Genomic DNA, 27847 nt, shown 5'->3' on the forward strand with positions numbered 1-27847 from the left:
TTCATCCAGCCCAGCATTTTGCATGATGTATTCTGCATATAAGTTAAATAAGCAGGGTGACAATATACAGCCTTGAGCCTAAAGGTGCAGCTTTAGGATCTCCTTTTTGAGGAACTTCCTTCAGACTTCAGATGAATAACAACAAACTCACAGATTACAGATATTCTTCAAAATATATTGGGATAATATTTCAATAAACTGGTTGTAAGTTTAAAGTAAAAACTTACAAGAAGTTTCTTGAACTTTTCTTAAGTAACTTAACATAAGTTACTTAAACATCTTAAGAAGAAAATGCCTTTTATACACCTAACCTACCAAACATCATAACCACTTGGTCCATCTTACATGTTCAGGACAATGACATTAGCCTACAGTTGAGAAAATCATCAAATGTGACATCTTATAATAAAGTGTTGACTATCTAATGCGTTTAGTGAATACTACTCTGAAAGTGAAATATAATGGCTTTATGGATACAGAATGAGCGTGTTACCCTGGAGATTCCATGACTGACCTACAGATGTGGCTCCCTACTGCTGCCTAGCATCATGACATAACATATCACTACCCTGGGCAGAGGACGGGGGTGGGCAGGAATCAAAATTCGAAGTAGGGTTTCTACTGAATCCATATCGCTTTTGCATCATTTTAAAGCTGAAAATTTTTATATAAAATCTTCATAGGGTTCAGGATGGGGAACACATGTATACCTGTGGCAGATTCATTTTGATCTTTGGCAAAACTAATACAATTATGTAAAGTTTAAAAATAAAATTAAATTAAATAAATAAATAAATCTTCATAGGTTAGTGACCATAGTATTTTTCTGACCTCTTCCTCTTAGTCCCTTTTTTATAGATATACCTGAAGTAAATATCTTTAGTCATTGTTCTTATTAAATACTAAGGTTACCAAATGCAGTGGCTGACCAGTAGAATATTTAGACTTCCAAATTATACAATGTTAATAGTGACTGCAGCCGTGAAATTAAAAGATGCTTACTCCTTGGAAGGAAAGTTATGACCAACCTAGATAGCATATTGAAAAGCAGTGACATTACTTTGCCAACAAAAGTCCATCTAGTCAAGGCTATGGTTTTTCCAGTGGTCATGTATGGATGTGAGAGTTGGACTGTGAAGAAGGCTGAGTGCCGAAGAATTAATGCTTTTGAACTGTGGTGTTGGAGAAGACTCTTGAGAGTCCCTTGGACTGCAAGGAGATCCAACCAGTCCATTCTGAAGGAGATCAGCCCTGGGGTTTCTTTGGAAGGAATGGTGCTAAAGCTGAAACTCCAGTACTTTGGCCAACTCAGGTGAACAGTTGACTCATTGGAAAAGACTCTGATGCTGGGAGGGATTGGGGGCAGGAGGAGAAGGGGACGACAGAGGATGAGATGGCTGGATGGCAGCACTGACTCGATGGATGTGAATCTGAGTGAACTCCGGGAGTTGGTGATGGACAGGGAGGCCTGGCGTGATGTGATTCATGGGGTGGCAAAGAGTCGGACACAACTGAGCAACTGAACTGAACTGAATGTTTTGATCAAAGGTCTTTCCTGATTTTGATTTTAAAATTAACATTAATAAATGATTTAGATAGGAATGGGCACAAACATAGGGTAGAACCAATAATCTCCTCATATGCACTAGCAAGCTATTCTAGTTGATTCCTCCCTCACTGATTAGGGCCAGTTTTAACTGATCACTTATGGCTTTTAGTTGATTTATCCTATTCTATGTAATAAAATATTTTATATGTCTTTCTAGTAGATAAAACTGTATATGTAAATTTTCTTTTCAAGAGTATGTATTTGCATAATATATGGTGTTTTATACTACTATAATGTTTAAGTGAATTGGTTCAAAATGTTCATTTGTGTTAAAGGTCAGCAATTTTATATTAGCATGAAAAGCCAGAAAAAATATAGAGTTTATTTAATTAAAGAATTGTATGGAAAAGAGTAGAAAAGGAAAAGGTAAAAATTAGGAAAGAAAGAGCTAGAAAATGCACATTTCAATTTATACGACACTCTGAAAAAGGAAAAACTATGGTAACAGAATTCAGATCAGTGGTCACTAAAAACCGGATAGAGAGAGCTTAAGAGAAATTTCTGAGGTGATATATATGGAAAAAAAAAAAGGAGAGTTAAAAAGTTGGCTTAATGCTCAACAATCAGGAAACTAAGATCATGGCATCTGGTCCCATCACTTCATGGCAAATAGATGGGGAAACAATGGAAATAGTGACAGACTTTATTTTGGGGGGGCTCCAAAATCACTGCAGATGGTGACTGCAGCCATGAAATTAAAAGACACTTGCTCCTTGGAAGAAAAGCTATGACCACCTAGACAGCATATTAAAAAGCAGAGACATTACTTTACCAACAAAGGTCCATCTACTCAAAGTTATGCTTTTTCCAGTAGTCATGTGTGGATGTGAGAGTTGGACTATAAAGAAAGCTGAGTGCTGAAAGATTAATGCTTTTGAACTGTGGTGTTGGAGAAGACTCTTGAGAGTCCTTTGGACTGCCAGGAGATCCATCCAGTGCATCCTGAAGGAAATCAGTCCTGAATATTCATTGTAAGGAATGGAGCTGAAGCTCCCGTCCTTTGGCCACCTGATACAAAGAACTAGCTCACTGGGAAAGACACTGATGCTGGGAAAGATTGAAGGCTGGAGGAGAAGGGGACAACAGAGGATGAGATGGTTGGATGGCATCATCAATGTGATGGACATGTTTGAGTAGGCTCCGGGAGTTGGTGATGGTCAGGGAAGCCTGGCGTGCTGCAGTTCTTGGGGTCACAAAGAGTCGGACATGACAGTGACTGAACTGACTCGAAATGACAAAAAAAAAAAAAAAAAAAAAAGGGATTAGTTGAATAATATAAAGATTAAGGACTTAGGAAATCATCACTGATGCAGTGGTTAGAACCCGGTGGTCTCCCTGCCCTGAGGGCCCAAGTTTAATCCCTTATTGGGGAACTAAGACCCACAAGCCAAAGGCACAGTAAAAAAAAAAAAAAAAAAGTGTTTAGGGACTTCTTTTTACCAGATTATAGAATTACAGGAGTACAGAAGTCCACAGAGTGGGAGAAGGCAGTGTGATAGCTCCACCTACAAAGTATGTTTAGGACTCCTAAAGCAAAAAGGGCTAAAGACTTGAACAGATATTTCATAGCAGGGTGTATCCAAATGACCAATAGTATAAAAAGTTCATTAGGAAATGCAAATTAAATTCCATGAAAGGAGTCACAACACTGGTAAAATGGAAAATATGGCAATATCCAATGTAGGCAAGGTCAGTCTTCAAGATTTTAATTATCAACATTAATCAAACTTAAGATACTCTTTAGCTTTAACATTTTTATATATTATTTTAGCTAACAAGTTTATTAATGACTGTGTTCTAATATTTTATAAAGGCAAAAGATTACACCTCACAGGTTAAAATTTTTCTGTAAAATCATATATTTCATTCAACTAACTCATCTTTGTTTCTAGTTAATTATAGGCCTCTCATTGATATGGCAGCTCTGACACTAATTATATTCTAAATGTCTTATACGGATAGTCTGCAGTGAAACCCATGGAAGCATCTCATCCTTATCTTGTTTACCTTATTAATTTTGCAAATTAAAAAATTGCTAATTAATCACCATTCTTATATTCTCCATATCTACTTAAAACTTAAAAATCCAATGTTTTATAGACTATTTTTCAATAGGTCAGCCATTTTTATTCATTGATACTTTGTGATGGAAATACTATGGACATCAATTTATTGACAAAATGCTCTTAAATATATGAAACTACGATGCTACATGATCTGTTATCAAGGAAGCTCAATTTCACATATAATTGTAAAAATAGTGACTTGCTTTTTTGAATGACCATTTATTATATAGTAGACTCTCATAACTTTTTTTTTCTTTTATTTTATTTTTAAACTTTTTGTCTTTCAATCTGTTTTTAAAATTTATCTCAATAATGTTCCTTCTAGAGTAGATTTTAAATAATTTTCCATTGCTTCTTTATACATACACAATGGATTATCATTAAGCCTTAAAAAACAATCATTTGTGGCAATATGGAAGGACCTGATGGCATTATGCTAAGTGAAATAAATCAGAGAGTTGAAGACTGTATGATTTCACTTACATATAGAATCCAGAAAACAAAAGAAGTATGAATAAAGAGAACAGATTGATGATTGCCAGAAGGAAAGGGGCTTGGAGATGGATAAAATGAGCAAATAGGAGGTCAAAGGGTGCAAACTTCTGGTTATAAAATAACTAAGCCATGGGAAGAATAATTATGTATATTCCAGATGGAGAAGGATATATGATGAGAGTAAGAGAAGAGAATTTTGTATATTGTAGGAAGAAAGGAAAACTTAAGCTATGGCACTGAGGTTGAAACATACTTCATGTCAAACTTGAGGAGCAGGATGGCAATGGAGCATATAGGGATTGGTTATATGTGACTCAGAGGGAATCTTGGAATAGTTGCTTTGATAAAAAGATGAAGCAGACTATAGCTACTGCGGTTTGGTTTCTGAAAATTGGACTTCCTGCTTCAGAATTATACTTTATGAATAGTTTTAGATTAAAATAAATAAGTGGAGATTAAAAAAAGAACAGATAAATGTTTTTTTCTTATACATCAATTCTTAGATATCAGAATTTCTCCATATTAATATTAATCAGAGATTATAGATGATATAATTAAAGATATAATAAATATTTCTTATCCAATCAGTCTTATCTAACTATGACCACAATTTTCAGTACCTAGAAATATTTCTTAAATATATAATTGAGTGAATAATGTTAATGTATGCATCTGGTCCCATCACTTCATGGGAAATAGATGGGGAAACAGTGGAAACAGTGTCAGAATTCATTTTTGGGGGCTCCAAAATCACTGCAGATGGTGACTGCAGCCATGAAATTCAAAGATGCTTACTCCTTGGAAGGTAAGTTATGACCAACCTAGATTGCATATTAAAAAGCAGATATTACTTTGTCAACAAAGGTCTGTCTAGTCAAGGCTATGGTTTTTCCAGTAGTCATGTATGGATGTGAGAGTTGGACTGTGAAGACAGCTGAGCACCAAAGAATTGATGCTTTTGAACTGTGGTGTTGGAGAAGACTCTTGAGAGTCCTTGGACTGCAAGGAGATCCAACCAGTCCATCCTAAAGGAGATCAGCCCTGGGTGTTCTTTGGAAGGAATGATGCTGAAGCTGAAACTCCAGTACTTTGCCCACCTCATGTGAAGAGTTGACTCTTGGAAAAGACCCTGATGCTTGGAGGGATTGGGGGCAGGAGGAGAAGGGGACGACAGAGGATGAGATGGCGGGATGGCATCACTGACTCAATGGACGTGAGTTTGAGTGAACTCTGGGAGTTGGTGATGGACAGGGAGGCCTGGCATGTTGCAATTCATGGGGTCGCAAAGAGTCGGACACGACTGAGCGACTGAACTGAACTGATGCCTTGAAAGGACAGTGGTTTTGTCTGGGTTAGTTATATCACAGATCTAACAAATGAAAAGTGTGAGGACAATAAAAATTTTATTTACTTTTACTATTATTTTACTTCAGAAATTTATGAAGAGGAAAACCAATCTTTAATTCAGAAAAAATAACTACAATAATACAGTCTCTTTATTTATAATCATATTTTATTCAGTTGTTAAATGTCTTTAAAATATATCTTCAAAGATGTACCAACTACTGTCACCTATTCTGCAGCTTGTCTTCTGCCAGTTGAAGGCCTGTGAATGTAACAGTTAAAATTAAAATTGCTAATCCTAGACCTGAAAAAAAAAACAGTGGAAAATATGCATCTTATTTTCACTGTCATATTAGACTTAGAACAACTAGTTCTGTCAAGTAACAAAGGGCCCAGTACATTTTTCCTTGTGGATGAATGAAAATATTTTACAGAATGTTTAAAATCTTCTCATATACACCTAAAAGAAAAGATTCAACACAGCATCAGTATACAAATAATTCATTAAATCAATGCTCTTTGGGATGTTTTAACAGTGGGAGAAGAAGAATGGATTTAATTAGAACTTTAGGAGAGACAACATTAAGCACAAGGATGATTAGATCAGAAAGTGTTAATATCCATCTTGCTTCAAAGATAAATTAGACACTTGAGTACAAAGAAAGTTAAATTAAAATTTTTCAGGTAAGTAATCTGCAGATCACTGGACTCCACATGATCATGGATACAGAGGCTAAATTCAGTGCACTTGGCAAGAGGTATTACTTCATTATGCTTCGGTAATTGCTATTAATGGTATTCTACAGAAATCAAGGTCTACTTATTCAAGAGACTACCTCATGGCCATTGCTATTTCCTAAATTTGCTGAGAGTGTTTTCTAAGTGAATTGTTCATATGTCCTTCTCATGTCCTTATATTCTTCTCTACTTCACATTTCTCAGAAGTAAATATTCAGTTAAAATACAGCTCCTCCAGAGTCTCCATGGAGTGCTTATGATTGGGTCCTTTTAATAACCATATAATCTCTCTCTTATTTCCAGAGAGCATTTTGCAAAGATCTTTGTTATAAAACTTATGCTGATGTGTAATTCTCTTTTTACACATCTTTCTACTCAACTAGATTAGGAAAACTAGAGCAGAAAGTATGTATTTAACTTTAAGAATTTTTTCAGAACTTGGTACATAGTAAATCATGAATTAAGTTGCTTAATGAACAAATGTAAACATGGTTGAAAGAATAAAGAGAAGAGTGAATGAATAAACAAATAGATTAATGAGTTAAAAGTATTGGTGAGCAGACTAATTATCCCCCTTGCTTATGCTAATGCTTTTGTTCAGTTTACATCTCTCTGTAAAATCTATATTTCTGTCAACCACCTGTATTATTCTCCAACTCTTGGCATTGCTGATATCCACTGTTTCCTCAGGCCATTTTTGATTCCTTTCTCTCAGTTGTTTTCTTACTATTTCATCCCTGATTCTCACCATTTCCAGGTATCTTCAGTATCCATTCAATTACTTGGCATTTCAGTTTGTTGGCCTCTTCATCTTCTGAGATTGACTTCTTTCTGTAAGTTCATCCATTTATATTTCTTATAATTATCTGAAGTTATTTTTCCTTTAACATAATAACTTGAAACTCCTATTTTTTTTTAAATATCATCTTGTTTTCACCAATATATTGCTTTTATCAAACATTTCCAGCCCCTTCTTCCCTCTACTTTTTTACTTCTTTCCACAAATGTTATTCCTTGCCCTCTTCAGTTCACCATGGTTCGCCATGGCCAATGGTTCATTACAAATTTTCTCAGGACTCTTGTTACAGTGTTGTGCCAGTCTAGCACCACTGAAGAAAATTTCAGAATTTCTCAGATTTATACAAATATAAAGTAACCTTTTTTTTTTTCACCTCAAGTCTCCCAAACATTGTGCTCTTCCCCATTTCTCTGTCTCCTATTCTCCAGAGTGACAAAACTTTAACTCTTTCAACCTCCATGACTTTATTCCAATCAAATCATAAGTGCTTTTGACTGTCTTCAAAATAACTTCTTGAATATTTTCTTCTATATTACTCTATCTTATGTTTTTAAACATTTTAAAATTCCTTTTTATACAGTTTTTAAAGGTGAGTTTGTATTTACAGTTATTACAAAATAATGGATATATTCCCAATTAGGTTATATCATGCATCCTTGAGCCTTTCGTATAACCAATAGTCTATACTTCCCACACTCCCACCAATACATTGCTCCTCTCCTCCATCACTCCCTCTACTCCCACTGGTAACTACTAGTTTGTTCTCTATATCTGTGACTCTGCTTTTTTTTGTTGTTATATTCAGTATCTTGTTTTACTTTTATGATTCTACATATAAGTGATACCATATAGTATTTGTCTTTCTCTTTCTGACTTATTTCACTTTTGATAATGCCCTCCAAGTCCATCCATGTGCAATCCCATTGCATTGCGAAGGCAGGTTTGATACTTCTCTCCTGTATCCTCACTGGGCTGCTTTGCTAGTAAACCCTCTCTTACCTGAAAAACTCAGCATCTCCCCTGCTTTGACTTGAAAACTGCTTGGATTTCCTTCCTCTGATCTTTTCTACCGGTAAATTCTGCTTTTCTTTAAGTAAGGACTTGGGTCCGAAATACAAGCTGAGAGGCCTCTGGGCCTGGCCACCTAATGAGCCAGTGAAACTAGAAAGCTTAAAGGAAAAAAAAAAGAAGAAAAAAAAAAAAACAAAAACAGGAGAATAAGATGGCAGATGAGTAGGTGGACATGGATTACATCTCTCTCCATGGATAGATCAGGAATACACCTTCAGGCACAGAAGTGCTTGCAGAACACCAGCTGAGAGTGGACAGGAGTACCTGACCAGAAGAAAAGAATATACAGAACCACACAAATCTCAAGAACAGGCCCTGAGAATTTGTAGTGGGAGCACTGACTCCAAGACCTAGACTACCAGAGAACTACCCTAGGAAGTATCAAATAGTGAGAACTCACACTAAGGAAACCACTTGAATACAAGATCCTGTATCATCCAACCACTAGTAGCACCCTGTGAAGGGTGTCTTATCTAAACAACAAACAAAACAAAAATACAAACCCAATCATTGGCAAATTGAGTGAGGATTACCACCTCACTCAGCCTTGCCCATCAGAGGAAAAACAGACAAACAAACAAAAACTCAGCACAAATCTCGCCCTATCAAAGCATACAAAAACCACTGGACTGACATTAGGAGAGCAGAAAACAAAAGGAAGAAAGAATTCAAACTTGAAGACTGGGAAAAGGAGACCTCAAACACAATCAGTTTAAAAAAAGGAATAATGAAAAGGCAGAGAAATACTGCACAAATGAAGGAACAAACTAGAAACACAGAAGTCCAAATTTAAAAAAAAAAAAAAAAAAGAGGAAATAAGCAAACTACCTGAAAAAGAATTCAGAATAATGATAGTAAAGATCAAAAACCTGGAAAACAAAATGGAGAAAATGCAAGAAACAACTAACAAAGACCTGGAAGAATTAAAGAATAAACATACAGAACAAACAAAACAATTACTGAAATTAATAATACTCTGGAAGGAATCAATAGCAGAATATATGAAGCAGAAAAATGAATCAGTGAGCTGGAAGATAAAATGGTGCAAATAACTTCTGAAGAGCAGAATAAAGGAAAAAAGAATGGCAAGAACTGAGGATAGTCTCAGAGACCTCTGGGACACTATCAAACACACCAACATTCGAATTATACGGGTTCCAGAAGAAGAAGAGAAAAATAAAGTGTATGAGAAAACTTTTGAAGAGATTATAGTTGAAAATTTCCCCAACATGGAAAAGGAAATAGTCAATCAAGTCCAAGAGGTACAAAGAGTCCCATACAGGATAAACCCAAGGAGAAACATGCCACATGCTAACCAAACTAACAAAGACTAAACACAAAGAAAGAATATTAAAAGCAGCAAGGGAAAAGCAACAAGTAACATACAAGGGAAAGCCCATACGCTTAACAGCTGATCTTTCAGCAGAAACTCTGCAGGCCAGAAAGGAATGGCAGGATATATTTAAAGTATTGAAAGGGACAAATCTACAATCAAGATTACTGTACCGAGCAAGGATCTCATTCAAAACTGATGGAGAAATAAAAAGCTTTTCAAACAAGCAAAAGTTAAGAGAATTCAGTACCACCAAATCAGCTTTACAACAAATGTTGAAGGGACTTACATAGGCAAGAAATACAACAGAAGAAAAAAGATCTACAAAATTAACCCCAAACAATTAGGAAAATGGCAATAGGAACATATATATCAATAATTACTTTACATGTAAATGAATTAAATGCCCCAACCAAAAGACACAGACTGGCTGAATGGATACAAAAACAAGACCCATATATATGCTGTCTACAAGAAACCACTTCAGACCTAAAGATACATATAAACTGAAATTGAGAGGGTAGAAAAATACATGCCATGCATATGGGAAGCCAAAGAAAGCTGGAGTAGCAAGCTTCATAACAGACAAAATAGACCTTAAAGAAGATTACAAGAGATAAGGAAGGACACTACACAATGATCAAGGAATCAATTCAAGAGGAAGACATAACAATTGTAAATATCTATGTACTCAACATGGGAGCACCTCAATATATAAGCCAAACACTGACATAAGAGGAGAAATTGACAGTAACACAATAATAGTAGGAGACTTTAACACCTCATTCACACCAATGGGCAGATCATCAAAAGATAAAATTAATAAGGAAATACAAGTCTTAAATGATACATTAGATGAGATGGATCTCATTGATATCTTCAGGACATTCCATCCAAATGCAGAAGAATACACCTTCTCAAAAGCACATGGAACATTCTCCAGGATAGACCACATCTTGGGTCACAAATCAAACATCAGTCGATTTAGGAAAATTGAAATCATATCAAACGTCTATTCCAACCACAATGCTATAAAACTAGATATCAATTACAAGAAAAAAAAAAACTGTAAGAAACACAAACACATGGAGATTAAACAACACATTTCTAAATAGCCAACAGGTTACTGAATAAATCAAAAGAGAAATCAAAAAATTCTAGAAACAAATGACAATGAAAACACGAGACCTCAAAACCTATGGGATAGAGCAAAAGCAGTTCTAACAGGGAAGTTTATAGCAATACAATTCTACCTTAAGAAAAAAGAAAACCATCAAATAGACAACCTAACTTTACACATAAAAAACTGGAAAAAGAAGAAGAAGAAGAACAACAAAAAAATCCAAAATCAGTAGAAGGAAAGAAATCATAAAGATCAGTGCAGAAATAAATGAAAAAGAAATGAAAAAAACAATAGTAAAGATTAATAAAACTAAAAGTTGGTTTTTTCAGAAGATAAAACTGACAAGCTTTTAACTAGACTCATCAAGAAAAAAGGAGAGTAGAGTCAAATCAACAAAATTAGAAATAAAAAAGGAGAGGTTACAACAGACAATGCAGAAATACAAAGGATTATAAGAGATTATTATGAACAACTATATGGCAATAAAATGGATAACCTGGAAGAAATGGTCAGATTCTTAGAAAAGTTCAATCTTCAAGACTGAAACAGGAACAAATAGAAATTATGAACAACCCAATTACAGGCACTGAAATTGAAGCTGTGATCAAGAATCTTCCAAAAACAAAAGCCCAGGACAGGACGGCTTCACAGGAGAATTCTATCAAACATTTAGAGAAGAGTTAATGCATATCCCTCCAAAACACATTCAAAAAATTGCAGGGGAAGGAACACTTCCAAACTCATGCTTCCAGGCCACCATCACCCTGATACCAAACCAGAGAAAGACAACACCAAAAAAGAAAATTACATGCCAGTATGAGGAAGGAATGATGCTAAAGCTGAAACTCCAGTACTTTGGCCACCTCATGCGAAGAGTTGACTCATTGGTAAAGACTTTGATGCTGGGAAGGATTGGGGGCAGGAGAAGGGGACGACAGAGGATGAGATGGCTGGATGGCAGCACTGACTCGATGGACGTGAGTCTGAGTGAACTCTGGGAGTTGGTGATGGACAGGAAGGCCTGGCGTGCTGCGATTCATGGGGTCGCAAAGAGTCGAACACGGCTGAGCGACTGAACTGAACTGAACTGAACTAACGACTGATGAACATAGATGTAAAATTCCTCAACAAAATTTTATCAAACAGTATTCAGCAAACATCAAAAAGCTCATACACAGTGATCAACTTGGGTTTCTTCCAGGGATGCAAGGATTCTTCAATATGTGGAAAATCAACCAATGTGATACATTATATTAACAAATTGAATGATAAAACCAATACTATCATCCCATTAGATGCAGAAAAAGCTTCTGACAAACTTCAGCACCCATTTATGATTCAATTCAATTCAATTTAGTCGCTCAGTCGTGTCCAGCTCTTTGCGACCCCATGAACCACAGCATGCCAGGCCTCCCTGTCCATCATCCAACTCCTGGAATTTATCCAAACTCATGTCCATTGAGCCGGTGATGCCATCCAACTATCTCATCCTCTGTCTTCCCCTTCTTCTCCTGCCTTCAATCTTTCCCAGCATTAGAGGCTTTTTAAATGAGTCAGCTCTTCGCATCAGGTGGCCAAAGTACTGGAGTTTAAGCTTCAACATCAGTACTTCCAATGAACACTCAGGACTGATTTCCTTTAGGATGAACTGGTTGGATCTCCTTGCAGTCCAAGGGACTCTCAAGAGTCTTCTCCAACACCACAGTTCAAAAGCATCAATTCTTCTGTGCTCAGCTTTGTTTATAGTCAAACTCTCACATCCATACATGACTACTGGAAAAACCATAGCCATGACTAGATGGACCTTTGTTGACAAAGTAATGTCTCTGCTTTTTAATATGCTGTCTAGGTTGGTCAGAACTTTCCTTCCAAGGAGTAAGAGTCTTTTAATTTCATGGCTACAATCACCATATACAGTGATTTTGAAGCCCCCCCAAATAAAATCTGTCACTGTTTCTACTGTGTCCCCATCTATTTGCCATGAAGTGATGGGGCCAGATGTCATGATCTTAGTTTTCTGAATGTTGAGCCTTACGCCGAATTTTTCACTCTCTTATTTCACTTTCATCAGAAGGCTCTTTATTTCTTCATTTCTGCCATAAGCATGGTGTCATCTGCATATCTGAGGTTATTGATATTTCTCCTGGCAATCTTGATTCCAGTTTGCGCTTCCTCCAGCCCAGCGTTTCTCATGATGTATTCTGCATATATATTAAGTAAGCAGGGTGACAATATACAGCCTTGAAGTACTCCTTTTCCTATTTGTAACCAGTCTGTTGTTCCATGTCCAGTTCTAATGGTTGCTTCCTGACCTCCATACAGGTTTCTCAAGAGGCAGGTCAGGTGGTCTGGTATTCTCATCTCAGAATTTTCCACAGTTTATTGTGATCCACATAGTTAAAGGCTTTGGCATAGTCAATAAAGCAGAAAAAAATGTTTTTCTGGGACTCTCTTGCTTTATCGATGATCCAGTGGGTATTGGCAATTTGATCTTTGTTTCCTCTGCCTTTTCTAACACCAGCTTGAACATCTGGAAGTTCATGGTTCATGTATTACTGAAGCCTGATTAAAACTCTTCAGAAAATGGGCATAGAAGGTACATAATTCAACACAGTAAAGGTTGCATATGATAATCCTATTGCAAACATTATTCTCAATGGTGAAAAACTTAATGGGAAAAGCATTCCCCCTAAGATCAGGAACAAGACAAGAGTGTGCACTTGCACCATTATTACTCATCATAGTTCTGGAAGCCCTAGCTTCAACAATCAGAGAATAAAAATAAATAAAAGGAATCCAGATCAGAAAAGAATAAGTAAAGCTCTCACTGCTGCATATGGCATGATACTGTACATAGAAAACCCTGAAGATAATATCAGAAAATTGCTGAAACTAATTAGTAAAGTTAGCAAAGTTGCAAGATACAAAATCAATACACAGAAATTACTTGAATTTTTATATACTAACAATGAAAAATCAGAAAGAGAAATTAAGGAATCAATCCCATTCACCATTGCAAGAAAAAGAATTAAATATCTAAGAATAAACTTACCTGAGGAGACAAAAGAACTCTACACAGAAAATTATAAGACACTAATGAAAGAAATCAAAGACACCCATCAACAGATGGAGAGATTTTCCTTGTTCCCAGGTAGGAAGAATCAATATTGTGAAAATGACTATACTACCAAATGCAATGTACAGATTCAATATGATCCTTATCAAATTAACAATGGCATTTTTCACAGAAGTAGAATAAAAAAATTCACAATTCATATGGAAACACAAAAGACCCCGAATAGCCAAAGCAGTCTTGAGAAAGATGAATGGAGCCAGATGAATCAGCTTTCCTGACTTCAGATTTTACTACAAAGTTACAGTCAGCAAGACAGTATGGTATTGGCACAAAACAAAAATGTAGACCAATGGAACTAGATAGAAAACACAGAAATAAATCCATGCACCTATGGGTATCTTATTTTTGACAAAGGATGCAAAAATATACAATGGGGCAAAGACAGCCTTTTCAACAAATGGTGCTGGGAAAACAGGACAGCTACATGTAAAAGAATGAAATTAGAACACTTCCTAACACCATACACAAAGATAAACTCCAAATGGATTAAAGACCTAAAGGTAAGACCAGAAACTAAACCTCTTAGAGGAAAACATAGGCAGAACACTCGATGACATAATCAAAGCAAGATCCTCTATGACCCACCTCCTAGAGTAATGGAAATAAAAACAAAAGTAAACAAGTGGGACCTGATTAAACTTAAAAGCTTTTGCACAGCAAAGGAAACTATAAGCAAGGTGAAAAGACAACCCTCAGAATGGGAGAAAATAATAGCAAATGAAACAACTGACAAAGGGTTAATGTCCAAAATATACAAGCAGCTCATACAACTCAATGCCAGAAAAGCAAACAACGCAATCAAATAGTGGGAAAAGACTTAAACAGACATTTCTCCAAACAAGACATTCAGATGGCTAAGAAACACATGAAAAGATGCTCAACGTTGCTCATTATTAGAGAAATGCAAATCAAAATTACAATGAGATACCATCTCACACCATCAGAAAGTCAGAATGTCCATCATCAAACAGTCTACAAACATTAAATACTGGGAGGGAATGGAGAAAATGGAACACTCCTGCACTGTTTGTGGGAATGTAAATTGATACAGCCACTATGGAAGATTGTATGGAGATTCCTTAAAAAACTAGGAATAAAACCACCATATGACCCAGCCATCCCACTCCTAGGCATATACTCTGAGAAAACCAAAATTGAAAAAGACACATGTATCCCATTTTTCATTGCAGCACTATTTACAATAGCTAGAACGTGGAAGCAACCTAGATGTTCATCGACAGATGAATGGATAAAGAATTGTGGTACATATACACAATGGAATATTCAGTTCAGTTCAGTCACTCAGTCGTGTCTGACTCTGCGACCCCATGAATCGCAGCACGCCAGGCCTCCCTGTCCATCACCAACTCCCAGAGTTCACTCAGACTCACGTCCATTGAGTCAGTGCTGCCATCCAGCCATCTCATCCTCTGTCGTCCCCTTCTCCTCCTGCCCCTAATCCCTCCCAGCATCAGAGTCTTTTCCAATGAGTCAACTCTTCGCATGAGGTGGCCAAAGTACTGGAGCTTCAGCTTTAGCATCATTCCTTCCGAAGAAATCCCAGGGCTGGTCTCCTTCAGAATGGACTGGTTGGATTTTCTTGCAGTCCAAGGGACTCTCAAGAGTCTTCTCCAACATCACAGTTCAAAAGCATCAATTCTTTGGCGCTCAGCCTTCTTCACAGTCCAACTCTCACATCCATACATGACCACTGGGAAAACCATAGCCTTGACTAGATGGACCTTTGTTGGCAAAGTAATGTCTCTGCTTTTGAATGTGCTACCTAGGTTAGCCATAACTTTCCTTCCAAGGAGTAAGCGTCTTCCAAGGAGTAACCATCTGCAGTGATTTTGGAGCCCCAAAAAATAAAGTCTGACTCAGCCATAAAAAGGAATGCCTTTGAGTCAATTCTAAAGAGGTGGATGAACCTAGAACCTATTATACAGAGTGAAGTGAGTCAGAAAGAGAAAGATAAATATCGTATTCTAATGCATATATATGGAGTCTAGAAAAATAGTACTGAAGAATTTACTTACAGGGCAGCAATGGAGAAACAGACATAGAGAATGTACTTGTGGACATGGGGAGTAGGGAGGAGAGGGTCAGCTGTATGGAAAGAGTAACATGGAAACATATTACCATATGTAAAATAGATAGCCAACAGGAATTTGCTATATGACTCAGGAAACTCAAACAGGGGCTCTGTATCAATCTACAGGGGTGGGATGGGGTGGGAGATGGCAAGGAGTTTCAAAAGGGAGGAGATATATGAATACGTATGGATGATTTGGTTGAGGTTTGACAGAAAACAACAAAATTTTGTAAAGCAATTATCCTTCAATTAAAAAAAAAAAAAAAACACACACACACCTAGGAATAAACCTACCTAAGAAAGCACAGGAATTGCATTTGGAAAAATAGAAGACATTGATGAAGGTGATATAAACCTTCAATTAAGGTTTGTATCAACTTGAAGATGATACAAACAGATAAAAAGATAAAGCATGTTTTTGACTGGAAAAATCAATATTGTTAAAATGGTCATACTACCCAAGGCAATCTACATGTTCAATGCAATCCACATCAAAATACAGTGGCATTTTTCACAGAACTAAAACAAAACATCTATATGGAAACATGAAAGACTCAACATAGCCAAAACAATTTTGAGAAAATACAGAGCTGAAGGAATCGTGTTCCCTGACTTTAAATTTTACTACAAAATAATAATAATCAAAATAGTATGGTATGGGCACAAAAACAAGCACATAGATCAATGCAACAGGATAGAAAGCTCAGAAATAAACCTATGCACTTACAGTATGACATAGGAGAAAAGAATATACAACAGAGAAAAAAAAAAACTTTTCAATAAGTGGTCCTGGAGAAACTGGACAGCTTCATGTAAAAGAATGAAATCAGAATATTCTCTAACACCACATACAAAAATAAACTCAAAATAGATTAAAGATCTTAATGTAAGACCAGATACCATAAAACTTCTAGAGGAAAACATAGGCAGAACACTTTCACAAATATTTGTTTGGATCCCTCTTCTGAAGTAAAGGAAATAAAAGCAAAAATAAACAAATGGGACCTAATTAAATTTAAAAGCGTTTGCAAGCAAAATAAACCATTGACAAAGCAAAAAAAAAAAACAGCTTAATCAGAAAAAATATTTGTAAGTGATATTACCAATAAGCAGTTAATATACAAATTATATAAAGAGGTCATGCAACTCCACATCAAAAAATCAAGCAACCCTGTTAAAAAATTGGCAGAAGAATTGAGTAAACATTTTTCCAAAGAGGAAATCAAATGTCCAACAGACACATGGAAAGACGCTCAACACCAGTAATAATTGGGGATATGCAAATCAAAACCATGAGGCACTAACTTACACAAGTCGAATGGCTATCATCAAAAAGCACATAAATAATAAATGTTGGTGAGGATGGACAGAAAAGGGAATGCTTGTACACAATCAATGGGAATGTAAATTGGTGCAACCACTGAAGAAAATAGTATGGAGTTTTTCTCAAAAAACTAAAACTACCATATGACCCAGAAATTCCAATTGTGGGCATATATCTGAAAAAACAAAAACACCAGTTTGAAAAGATACATGCACCCCAGTGTTCATAGTAGGATTGTTTTAATTGTAAGAATACAGAAGCAACCTTCATTAACAGATGAATGGCTAAAGAAGATGTGATTGAAGATATATAATAGAATAATACTACTCAGACATTAAAAATGAAATTTTGCTTTATTTTAATTAATTAAGTTCTATTTATTATTAAAGTTTGAGCTTAAACATCACTTCCTTTATGCAGCCATTCCTGACCCTTTAACTCAGGTTAGTATTACATCCATGATGTCCTTCAATTATATCTCTTTTTTTGCAATATTTAAAATTTCTGACTTAACTGCACATCTTTTTCAATATATTATACTGCTAACAACCAAGGATAAATAAATCTCTCTTTTAAAAAGACTTTTTTCCAAAGTAATGTATGAATTATTTAAAATATCTGATAATACAAAGGTGCTTATAATATAAACTGCTCCCATACTTCCAACATTCAGTTTTATTTTTCTCAAAGGAAATTGATCTATTTAGACTATCTACATTTTCTAAGATATGATCTCATAATTTCATATAATATGCTTCTGTCAATGTTTCTGGAGCTATTTAAAACACATTAGCAGTTATTTTCTCATAATAATAGATGAAAATTTAACTTGGTCTAACCAAACTCCTCTTCTGTCTAAATTTGTATTTATAATATCTCTTTAACTTTTAATAATATACTCAAATTTTTATTTTGTGGACTTTTTTGTTATTGTTTTCTCTCGATCAGGATCTATAGGCCAATCTTTTGATTCCTTAATTTGTTACATGAAAATCTAGAGCCTAAACATATTTCTCTATGACCTCCAAACTTCTGATGACTGTTAGTTTTAAAATTTAAAACATAGTAATCAATAAGTTCTCTTTCACAGTCATAATTAAGTCTATAATTTACAGCAATATTTAAAATGGGCCTTTTCCTTTTATGTGAAAAGAGCTGACATATATCAAGTACAGTGCTACTTAACAGACGGCTGTGTTTGCCTTTTAACTCTCCCATCACTTATTCCAACCAGTCTGTATGATCATGATACCAGAGTTAACAGAAATAAATGAATGTGTAAGTGTTTTATCATCCTATTTTGGAGACCTAGAGTCCCTACACCCCAAACTGAACACATGGATTCAATACTGCGTTAATAAATTTCTCAAAAGAGAAACCTTTTTGAGTATTTGTAAATTTTTTTGGTATAAATACTTATACTGTGTTAGGTTCCTCAAGGTACCAACTTAATATCAGAGAATGTATAGTTGGGAAGAGATACAGTGAATCTGCTCCTTGTAGTCAATATAAGCTGCCTCTCAGATACCACTGAGTAGACTAAAACAAAACAAAACATAGATAATTGAGGAGCCTGAAAAGAAGAGATGCTGGCCTCGTGCTTTCCAACTGGATGTTTGATGAATCATTAGAAGAGAAATAAAAGTATGTGAAAGTATTCCTAAAAAAAATCGGCATGTATCCTTTTTAATCTGAAGTGCACATGAGCATAGACATTGCTGTCTGCCTGAATAATTTGGGTCATAAATTTAGGAAAGGAGAGTGAACGGTAATGATACATTTAGCAATCCTTATATCTTATTCATTAAATTATATGTTCTCAATTCTAAGTTGAGTCAGAGAAGGTTCTTCAAGGGGAAACTGCAGGAAAAAACAGTTTTTTCCTATGCTCTTATGGTCCTTGGCATGTCTGAAAATTAAACTGGCAAAAACAGATGAACAGAAAAAAAGAGGACACATTTTTAGCATAAGTTTTACATGATGAAATATCTCCTAAGGAAATAAATATAAAAAGAAAAACTGGTTAATCCTGTGTGTTTTTATGTTAGGTTTGATGAGCAGAAAATCACAGAAAAATATGATTCTACAAAGAGCATGAGTTAAGTCTGCTAAACTGATGAAAATTTAGAAAGGCCTGTTCATTTGGATGTTCCTCAATGTCCAGCTATCTTGAAATCAAAGGTGATTATTTCCTTGGGTATAGAGCGGGTAACTCTTGCATAAAGGTTTCATGATATGATTCAGGGGAGAAGGACAGAAGAAGGTCAATGAAAGAACTTCCTGTTTATTCCGTTCAAGCTCCTACAACTTAAAATATTCAATATGCCAAGGTGGAATATTTGGGAGTAGAATGTGCTGAACACCATTAGCTGCCTAGTAGGCTTAGGGAAACTTAGCAAGAATAGGATAGTGAATATAAAATCAGGAGCAGGGTTTGAGACAACTGTGGAGAACATCACCCTCAGATGGGAAATCAGTGTAGTACTTACATGGAGCTTTGAAAGTACTCTCACATTTGTGCTCCATACAAAAAATGGCATTGGGCTACTTCCATCATTCCAGTCATCATAAAGGAGGATTCAATGAAGATAAATTTCCAAGAAGCTGGCTTCCAGGCCCCGCAAAACTTTGCCAAATATTTACAACTGACCCCGAGAACTGAAAAATGTAACCCTTATTCTATGCAACAATGGACCTACTGAAAATTAGAGGGATGATGAGACATTAGAGGAGATTTAGAAGTCTCTGATAAATACTCTTATTTGTTCCTTCCTATCTCCAAGATTTTCAGGTCAAATATATTTTGTTTTTTGCTAAAGTCCTTTCATAAACAGTTAACCATATATGCCCAGCCTACAATCTTGGACCAGAAAATGTAATGTCAATCTTGATAATCACTGAAGGTAGAGCATCCATAATAATCACTAAAAAGTAGTGAAGACTTGCTTAATGAATAAAGGAATGAATAGAACTGAAATCAACTGATAAATAAAAGGCATTAAGTAAATATTAGTTCCTTTTTGTACTTCTTCTTATAGCAAAGTCAAATAGCAATTTCTATATACATTTAAAACAGGGCATAACCATCTGTTTTTCACAAATACTACATGTATTAAATTATATATGTATTTATTAAAATGTGAATTCCATTTAATTAAGTTTAGATATTTTGTTAACTCAGTCATTAATTGTAAATATTCTTTAACATTCATTAAATTCATTAAATATTCATAAAATTCTTTCTTCTCTGATATCCTTATATGGATTCATAAAAATTATAAGTGAATGCATTATTTGATGTTTATCTAGATATTGCTTATCAATCAAAATAGATGCAGTTTTCAGGTCAAATAAACAAAAGCAATGCCAACTAGCAATCAAAGCAATAAATGGCAGTCCAGTAATTATAATGTTTTCCATATACTTTAACTCACAGTTAGACAGACATGTGATATGGACAATATCAAGACTAGAAAGATGTTACCATTATACCTAAGAGTTACTTAATTTCAAAGATTACTGGTGACTGAAATTAAAAAAAATAAATAAATAAAACAGTTCTAAACCACCATGTTTGCTACATTATTTAAAAGATATGCCAGGTAGATTAGAATCAAGAAACATTTGTGCTTGCAAAATACAGATAAAGTCATTCATATTCTAATTAAACCTATAGGTTGAGTGTGAACAGACAAACTCCCAGATACTAAAATTGAACACAAAATAATTTTTGCACATTTTCAGACATGATTAATGATTTGGCTATATTAGAATTATCAGTGCACAAGAGTATGGATTCCAGTATTAGCCAAATCCAATTTTTGTAAATTCAACTTTGTTGTGGTATAATTGACATACACTACAATTCATTGATCTTAAGTTCTCAAATCAATGAATTTTGACAAATATATGTACTTATGTAACTACCTTAGCAATTGACATATAGAACATTTTTTTTATTTTATTTTATTTTTAAACTTTACATAACTGTATTAGTTTTGCCAAATATCAAAATGAATCCGCCACAGGTATACATGTGTTCCCCATCCTGAACCCTCCTCCCTCCTCCCTCCCCATTCCATCCCTCTGGGTCGTCCCAGTGCACCAGCCCCAAGCATCCAGTATCATGCATCGAACCTGGACTGGCAATTCATTTCATACATGATATTTTACATGTTTCAATGCCATTCTCCCAAATCTTCCCACCCTCTCCCTCTCCCACAGAGTCCATAAGACTGTTCTATACATCAGTGTCTCTTTTGCTGTCTCGTACACAGGGTTATTGTTACCATCTTTCTAAATTCCATATATATGCGTTAGTATACTGTATTGGTGTTTTTCTTTCTGGCTTACTTCACTCTGTATAATAGGCTCCAGTTTCATCCACCTCATTAGAACTGATTCAAATGTATTCTTTTTAATGGCTGAATAATACTCCATTGTGTATATGTACCACAGCTTTCTTATCCATTCATCTGCTGATGGACATCTAGGTTGCTTCCATGTCCTGGCTATTATAAACAGTGCTGCGATGAACATTGGGGTACTCGTGTCTCTTTCCCTTCTGGTTTCCTCAGTGTGTATGCCCAGCAGTGGCATATAGAACATTTGTATCAGTTTCCTAGTGCCACTTTGCAACTATTTCCTTCTTCTAAACTTGGTCTCTAAAAACCACAGAGCTGATTTCTATCCCAATTTTTCTGCCTTTCTAAAATGTTATATAAATAGAAACATTAAGTGATCATTTATGTCTGTGTTTCTTATCCCAACAAAATGCTTTTGAGATCCATGCATGTTCTCTGTATAAATAACTAGTTTATTCCCTTTCACTAATTAGTAATAGTGGTGTTTTTCAAAATGATATATACCTTTTTGTTTATTAATTCAGAATGATAAGTATTTTAATTGGTCCAAGTTTTAGCTATTATAAATGAATCTTCTATGGGCAGTTTTGTCTAATTCTTTGTATGGATATGTTTTCATTCTTCTATGTATCATCCTAGAAGCTGAAATTTCTGGGTTGCATAATGAGTTGGTGTTTAATTTTTTTGAGACCACCAACTGTCCTGAAGTAGGAGTACCATTTTGCATTTTCTCAACAACATATGAAAGTTGTCATTACTTCACTTTCTTGCAATGCATATATTGTCAATCTTTTAACACTTCAGCCTTCATAATTCTGTGTAGTTGTATCTCATTGATGCTTTTGCTTGAATTTTCCCACAACAAATGTCAAGAGTTCTTTCATATGCTTATTTGTCACTCTTTGGTGAGATGACTTTTCAAATCTTTTGCTCAATTTTTAATATTAATATTCTACTCCACTGTTGCTGAGTTGTAAGCATTCATTTTAACATTCTAGATAAGTTTTTTATTAAATACATGTTATGCATATATTTTCTCCCTGTCTGTAGCTTGCCTCTTTATTCTCTTAACATGTCATCTAATGAGCAGTTTTAAAATTTAGATGAATTTCAACTCTTATCTATCTATCTACATACAATAGTTGTTAAAGGTTCAGACTTCTTATGTCCTAGGGATTTTGCCTAATCCAAGGGTAGAAAAGCTTTCATCTCTTTTTCCCCTAGGTTTGTTTTTGTTTTTTCTTTTTTTAATACATTTAGCTCTTAGTTTTAAGTCTATTATTCATTTCAAATAATTGCTGTCTATTATGTGAGCTAAAAGTTGAGGTTCAGTTTTTCCAGATAGCAGTCTATTTTAGCAAAATTCATTTTAAAGATTACCCAGTTTATTTTTGAGTTTCTCTGGTGGCTCAGCAGTAAAGAATCCGCCTGCCAATGCAGGAGATGTGAGTTCAACCCCTGGGTCAGGAAGATCCCTAGAGAAGGAAACAGCAACCCACTCCAGTATTCTTGCTTGGGAAACCCAAAGGTCAGAGGAACTTGGCAGACTATGGTCCATGGAGTCGCAAAGAGTTAGACAAAGCTTAGTGATTAAACAACAAAGAGTTTATTATTAAACTATTTTGTGAAAAATCTCTGGCTATGAGTTTGTCTCTGAACTTTATGTTCTGTTCCATCGATCTATATGTATGTCCCTAGGCCAACACCACAATATCTTGATTACTATAATTTTAAAGTAAGTCATTAAAGTAGGTACTTTAATACTTCTAAATATAATTTTTCAAAGTTGTTTTGACTATTTTAGGTAACTCACATTTCGAATTAAATTTTGAAATTAGTTTCTCAGTTTTTACAAAAATTTTAACCTCTAGGACATTGTAAGCTCCAGCAATTATTAGCTCTGTTACACTGGTTGTTAGGGAATCTATCAATTCTATCAATTTTCTACATTTATAAAATAGAAATAATATTTTCAAATTCACAAAGGACTTTTCTGAATTAATGAGATAATGATGATAAATAATCTCTCAGCTTGTCTGTAACACATGAGACATTCTATAAATGTCAGTTTCTTTCACTGTGATTTTTTTTCCCTTCCCAAAAACATGAATAGCTTAGGTTCATATGCATTGACAATTATTGGATTTTAACTGTTTGAAAGTGATATAAAGACAAATTTAGGAACAAACCTAAGACTTTGAGTTTAATTGAGTTGGTTTTATTAACAACTTGTTACACATTTCTGTAGTAAAGATTGGAAGCATGAGACTCCGTAATCAGCTGACACAGATAGAAGTGCCACATGAGCTGATAGTTTTTGTATCCAGTGAAATGGTTTTTAAATGGAGTTGAATCAAAGGCATTATTATTGGTCTTCATATCCTTTAATAGAGCTAAATATTTGTTGATATTTTTTTTCTGTTGTTGTTGTGCATTTATAAAGTGCTACTTGAGTGCATTCAATAAGGCAATACTAAAAAATCCTATTTGAATGCTCCTTGTTAATGACCTGAATGGAAATAATGGATACAATTTGCAACTTTGATCATGAGAAATTTTACACACTGATGAAAAACTGTGCATAGTTGCAAACACATTTACAACTTCTCAGTGCATTTCCATTTTTTGTCCAGAGAATTGCCCTCACTTTTTACTTCCTAGTTTAACAATTTAAATTGATCAGTTTTTACTTCATTGTACAAAAACTGTAATGGTGAGAAAAAAACAATGGTAGACTACTTCATAATTTACTTTTCATTGTATGTTGGAATTTCACAGGGTGCATACACATTCAACTTTTGTCATTGTTTATAAACTCTCTCAATATTATCATACTCACTCTGTTTCAGGTACTTTTGATGTGGGTTACTGACAGATGAATCCTTCTAAACCACCATAACTAAAACTAACATTTCTAAATTCCAATTAAATATATTTTCTGAATGTCTTTATGCAACTCAGAATCAATATGATCAAGGAAATTGTTTATATTTTCTAACTTTTATCTTTATATTCAATGGACTTTTACTCATTAATAAACCAATATAAATCCAAGGTAGATGATATGAGAATAACAAAACTACAAAGATGAAATATAAATCACCATTAATTTCATGATGTAGCAGAAATTACTTTTTTATTCATCCTTTTTTATTCCGGTTCAGTTTAGTCACTCAGTCATGTCTGACTCTTTGGACTATAGCATGCCAGGCTTCCCTGTCCATCAACAACTCCTGGAGCCTGCTCAAACTCATGTCCAGTGAGTCGATGCCATCCAACTCAGTTATCTTTAATATCACATACATTACAATGTATTATGAAACTTCTTTAGGAGACTGAAATAAAAATATATACATTAATCATTATTTCATTTTTTTTCATTGTTATAAATACCTTTGAACATTTGTTTCATTGTGAAAAATACCATTGAACAGTTCTTGAAAATATTTTTTAAATGAGTGCATAATAATTTGTCACATCAAATGCTATTTCTGAATACATTGGTGTTTCTATTCCTTGTTGTTGTTCAGTTGCTAAGTCATGTCTGACATACAACCCCAGGGACATAAGCATGCCAGACTTCCCTGTCCTTCAGTATCTCCTGGAGTTGCTCAAACTTATGTCCTTTGGGTTGGTGATGCCATTAAACCATCTTATCCTCTGTCGCCCCCTTCTCTTGCCCTCAATCTTTCCCAGCATCAGGGTCTATTTCTTACTTTATACATTATGTTGCAGTAAGCATCTTTTTGCATGTAGTGTTTCACCAATTAAAACTTCATCGTAGGCTTCTTACAGATAAATTATCAAACTATGAAAAATCTTAGTTGTTGCTGTTGTTCAGTCCCTAAGTCATTCCAACTCCATGGACCACAGCACGCCAGGCTTCCCTGTCCTTCACCATCTCCCAGAATTTGCTCAAACTCATGTCCATCTCATTCTCTGTTGTCAGCTTCTCCTCCTGATTTCAATTTTTCCTAGCATCAGGGTCTTTTTTAATGAGTTGGCTCTTCAAATCAGGTGGACAAAGTATTGGAACTTAAGCTTCAGCATAAGTCCTTCGAATGTACATTCAGGGTTTCCTTTAGGATTGACTTGTTTTATCTCCTTGCTGTCCAAGAGACTCTCAAAAATCTTCTCTAGCACTACAGTTTGAAATCAATTCTTCTGTGCTCAGCCTTCTTTATGGTCCAGGTCTCATATACATACATGACTACTGGGAAAAACACAGATTTGATGATACAGACCTTTGACAGCAAAGTGATGTCTCAGCTTTTTAAAATGCTGTCTAACTTTGTGATGGCTTTTCTTCCAAGGAGCAAGTGTCTTTTAACTCCATGGCTGAAGTCACCATCCGCATTGATTTGGAGCCAAAGAAAAGAAAATCTGCCACTGTTTCCCCATCTATTTGCCATGAAATGATGAGACTGAATGCCATGGTCTTAGTTTTTTGAATGTTGAGTTTTAAGCCAGTTTTTTCACTCTCCTGTTTTACCCTCCTCAAGAGGCTCTTTAGTTCCTCTTCACTTTCTGCCCTTAGAGTAGTATCGTCTGCATGTCTGAGGTTGTTGATTCCAGCTTGTATTCATCTTGATTCCAGCTTGTATTCATCTAGCTTGGCCTTTCTCATTATGTACTCTGCATATACATTAAGTAAGCAGGGTGACAATTGACAGCCTTGTCATGGTCCTTTCCTAATTTTAAACCAGTCTGTATTTTCATGTCCAGTTCTGTTGTTTCTTGACCTGCATACAGGTTTCTAATGAGACAGGTAAGGTGGTCTGGTATTTCTGTCTCTTTAAGAATTTTCCAGTTTGCTGTGATCCACATTGTCAAAGCTTTGATGTAGCTGAAGCAGAAGTTGGTCTTTTTCAGGAATTCTCTTTCTTTTTCTATAATCCAACAAATATTGGAAATTAGATCTCTGGTTCCTCTGCCTTTTCTAAATCCAGCTTGTACACATGGAAGTTCTCAGTTCAGGTACTGTTGAAGCCTAGCTTTAAGGATTTTGAGCATTACCTTGCTAGCATGTGAAATGAGCTCAATCGTATGGTAGTTTGTTCAAAAAAAATGTTCAAAAAATCTTTTTAATTAAAAAAAAAATTCCAACTTTAAATCAGAAAATTTGTGTTATATAAACTGATATTTATAAATGAACCAGACTGATAGTGTCTTTGATTATTATTTTAAAAGCCTTCTTTATTTTATGGGTAGATTTTTTTTTTACTTCATATTAACTTAATTTACTTTGTTTATATATAAAGTTAAATTTTGTATTACTTTATTATTGTAATATGTTACATTTCTATTTTGAGATTTGTCATTGCATTTTTCTTTTAAATGTTTCAATTAACACTAATACTGCTTTATTGTCATCCTTAATATATTTAAAGATAGCAATGTTTTGTCATTTGTCACATTTTTTTTCAAATTTTTTTCATAAACCTCTTCCTACTTTTAATCTTTCTACATTCTGATAGTATTTTTATCATCATGCACTTGATTTTCTTTATGATTATCTTTTGCAGTTAACTCTCTTCAGTGAAGAATTTATTTCATGTTGTCATGGTTTTTACTTATTGTAACCAGTCTATTTTCATCTCTCATTTAATCTCAGTCCATTCATATCTGTTCCTCACAATAAATCTATTCTAACGATTCCACTAGTTCTCCTCTACATTGTTGTTTGTTATGTAAATTATTTTCAAATTTGTGTCTTCAAGGCAAATTTCTCTTTCCTTTGTGCTGTAGAATTTTTACATGACTCAATGTTCTTATAACTTTATTTTCCTTTATCTCATATTTTTGGATAGTGGTCTCTTCAGATACAGCATTTAATAACACAAGGCAGTAGAATTCAAATGGTCCCAGTCAGTAGCTATTTGGCTGCTCCACCTTTCAGAAAGTAGATCCGACAGGTTTATAGATATAGTTGTATGAGAGGGGCCCATTCTCCAGTCCTTATAGAGGAGCATCTACAAGGCAACTCAACCTGCCATTTTCTAAGCGCTTAGCTAGAGAGAAGGAGAATAACATACTTGGAGGTTTGTTGTTTATTACTCCTTTTGTAAGGTACTCCTTTTTCTTCTTTGTGATACACAATTATCTATAGGGAACACACATCAACACTGCACCTGCGTTCTATACAAGGTCAGATCCTCACAATGTCAGTCTATGTATGTTCAGCACTGCCAATAAACATGAATAATCTGAGTGTGAAGCATTAGCAGTCTCACTATATTAGAATCTTATTTTCCACTATTATCTTTAGTTGTTATAAAGATAATTTGAATCTCCATGCCTTATTCATCTGGTTTTCATATTTATTACTATTTTTAGTTTAGGAGCAAAATTGA

The 27847-nt window shown here is 34.9% G+C and overlaps 1 long non-coding RNA gene across 1 annotated transcript in view; it reads right to left on the reverse strand.

Moving 5' to 3' along the window:
• Window positions 1-5665: 5665 nt before the first annotated feature.
• The window catches only part of LOC129656191 (uncharacterized), a 75049-nt gene continuing 52867 nt past the window's right edge, over window positions 5666-27847 (reverse strand). Inside the window, exon 2 of the long non-coding RNA XR_008716259.1 lies at window positions 5666-5974. This is a non-coding gene — a long non-coding RNA (uncharacterized LOC129656191). The remainder of the gene's footprint in view (window positions 5975-27847) is intronic.

This window comes from Bubalus kerabau, chromosome 6 (genome assembly GCF_029407905.1).
Source record: "Bubalus kerabau isolate K-KA32 ecotype Philippines breed swamp buffalo chromosome 6, PCC_UOA_SB_1v2, whole genome shotgun sequence".
In the NCBI taxonomy this organism is placed as follows: Eukaryota; Metazoa; Chordata; class Mammalia; order Artiodactyla; family Bovidae; genus Bubalus; species Bubalus kerabau.